Source organism: Ailuropoda melanoleuca, chromosome X (assembly GCF_002007445.2).
Source record: "Ailuropoda melanoleuca isolate Jingjing chromosome X, ASM200744v2, whole genome shotgun sequence".
NCBI classification, from domain to species: domain Eukaryota; kingdom Metazoa; phylum Chordata; class Mammalia; order Carnivora; family Ursidae; genus Ailuropoda; species Ailuropoda melanoleuca.
Genome location: NC_048238.1, coordinates 1,094,255 through 1,097,603, shown reverse-complemented (window position 1 = coordinate 1,097,603; position 3,349 = coordinate 1,094,255).

Sequence of the window (3,349 nt, the reverse complement as noted above, 5' to 3'; positions counted from 1 at the left end):
CACCCCCACCCGCCCCCGTCAGGCTCCAGGCTCAGCAGGGAGTCTGCTTGTCCCTCTCCATCTTCCCTCTCCATCTGCACCTCCCCACTCCTCACGCACTCTTGCTCTCTCTCTCTCTCAAATACGTAAATAAAATCTTAAGAAAAAAAGAATGTATGTCACAAGTCTGCAAAGTGAAAGTCCAGGGGAGGGGAACAATTACACAGATCCGGTGTTGTTCGACACAAGGTGCCAAAGCAGTTGCTTTAGTAGGCACCGAAGTGGGCAAGGCCACCCTGCCGTCACGTGGGGCTCCTGGGTATCTGGGTGTCTGCTGCGTGGGAGTCATGTTGTCCTGTTAATAAGCTGCCATTAAAGCAAATATGATCATTATCTCCCCGACAAGGAGGAAACAGAGGGTCTGGGGATCCCCCGGGAATGGGACCGCTCTTGGAACCCAGGCAGGCTTCTCGGGGGGACGTGTATCTTTGCTGTCTTTATTGAACTTCTCCCTCGTCTTGGAAACGGAGAGGTGTTTGGGGTTCTCATTAAAGCCGTGTCCGCAAGGCAGCTTGCAGGGCAATGGCGTGTGTCCCTAAGGAACTGTTATATTTGGAAACTGTTTTTCCACTCCGCTCGCTGAAGTATTTGCAAAGCAAATTAAGAAATGAGATACTCTTTCAGAACCTACATACCTAAGAGGTGGTCATAATAATTTCAAAAACGTTCAAGGAAGATCCTTTTATTTTTTTTTTAAGATTTTATTTATTTATTTGACAGAGAGAGAGAGAGACAGCCAGCAAGAGAGGGAACACAAGCAGGGGGAGTGGGAGAGGGAGAAGCAGGCTTCCAGCGGAGCAAGGAGCCCAATGCGGGGCTCGATCCCAGGACCCTGGGATCATGCCCTGAGCTGAAGGCAGACGCTTAACGACTGAGCCACCCAGGCACCCCAAGAAAAAGCCTTTTATATGTTTGAGCAACACATTCCTCATCTGGATGCATCTCAGAAATAGAAAAACAGGGGCGCCTGGGTGGCACAGCGGTTAAGCGTCTGCCTTCGGCTCAGGGCGTGATCCCGGCGTTATGGGATAGCCCCACATCAGGCTCTTCCGCTGGGAGCCTGCTTCTTCCTCTCCCACTCCCCCTGCTTGTGTTCCCTCTGTCGCTGGCTGTCTCTGTCAAATAAATAAATAAAACCTTTAAAAAAAAAATGAAGTCCGTAATCAGGTCATTCAAGGTAATCAAAAGGAAAATTCATCCTGGGTGGGCCTGGCCTAATCAGGGGTAGAAGTCAGAATTAAGAAGAGCACAAGGTTTGAGACACCAGAGACACAACCTGGTTGCCTGGAAAAAGAAGCAAACTGTCTTGTGGAGAAGATCGTTTGGCAGGAATTCGTGGGTGGCCCCCTAGGAGGTGCGGATGTCGTTGCTTCAACCACAGAAAACTGAATTCTGCGAATAACCAGTTAGCTTCTAAGACAGCGCCGAGTCTCAAAGGATACCCCCCCCTTCCTGCTGGCCGACACCTTGCTTTCAGCCTGGTGAGTCCCTGAGTAGAGACCCGGTTAGCTCATGCCTGGACTCCAGACTTAACAGAAACTGTGAGATGTTTTCACATGTGTCTATCACACATTTATCACATATGGTACGTGTATGGAGGGGGAGGACTTGAATTACAAAAATGTATCCTCTCTAGTTCTGGAGACCAGAAGCCTGAAATCAAGGTGTCAGCAGGGTTGGTTCCTTGGAAAGCTCTAAGGACCGGTCTGTTCCAAGCCTCTCTCCCAGCTCCTGGTGGTTGCCTGAAATCTTTGTTGTCCCCTGCTTGTCACCTTCCCTCCATGTGTATCTCTCTCTATATCTCCACTTCTCATAAGGACACCAGGCATGTTGGGTTAGAGCTCACCATAGCCAACCGTGACCTCATCTTCATTTAACTGAGCAGGGCTGACACACAGAGGGACCCAGTCCCTTGCTAGATGCAGGCATTCAAGAAGGCACTGCAAGAACTGAGACCAGCCAACTGGTCTAAATGCAGAACCAATCCAATTCTGGCTTCCCTCTAGATTACACACTTCCCTCCAGCTTAAACACCTCCTCCCCTGTATTGATATCTTTCACTTTGACCCAGGTTCAGAGATTCCATTAAACTGTTCCTTCAAGAAAAGCTCTTGAGGATGTAAATGTGTTGATCTATAAATGTATCTATCTATCTATCTCCCCCCATCTATCCATATATCCAGCCACTTATGTATTCATCCATTTATTCACCTACTCATCCTTTCGTCGGTCCGTCCGTTCATCCACGCATCTGCCCATCTATCCATGCATCCATCCATGTGCATATCCGTTCTTCCACCTACCTACCTATTCAATCCCTCCATGCACTCTCCACCCACCCACCATCCACCAATCCACCCATTTATCCACCCATCAACTCACCTATCCACTCCTCCACCACCCACCCACTCACCCACTCCTCCATCCTCCCATCAAACAACCTCAGAAATCCATGCCTTTAAAGCTTTTATTCAAAACAACTCCTTTCCACCAGGTGGCGCATGCACCACCCTAATGAACACTGGAGAGAGCGCTGCATGCATATTAATCCTCTGGTTTGGTCCCAGGGCAAGGTCTTGAGAGGGTCACTTAGTTAATCCCTCATCCGTCCTCAGCAAGGACACGTCCAGTGGTTTCCCATGAACGTTACCCTATTTACAAAATCCACTCAATGCAACTCATTCTCTTCTTAGAAAGTTCTCCATGTGTCCCAGAACTTTTAGCTCAAGGCCCAACTCGTTCCGAAGCAAAGATAAAAAGAAAAGGGGATTCTGTTGTCTTTAGAGTAGGCACACCATGAGTTGGAGGCAGTGCTGGAACTTCTCTCTCTCCTTTGCAGGTGTTGGGTACATTAATGACCCTGATGTTTGAAAGGAAATTCAACGAGGTCTAGTAATTACCATTTTCAATGTGCATTTTCAGTCCTCTTCGATGCAGGGATTCCACTGCTGGTAGCTCACCCCACAGAATTATTCCCCACAGATATACAAAGGACTATGTACAAATTATATTGCCCATATGTATGTACACATACATATACCTACGTGTGTGTGTAACACATACAGACATTACCTGTATAATATATTAAACATATATATTTCCTGCAGGAATACAAGCAAGGTGCCTGTGCAATGAATGCTTCTGGCAGTATTAATTATGAGAACAAGAGGCAACCCAATGCATGCATACAGGGTGCTGAGTAAGCCACACAATACACTCCTATGCTGAGTCAGGCATTGATGTACTCACTCAACAGGATTCAACATTACGTGAAGATGACGTGTGGCAGACATGTTACATGCTCCCATTG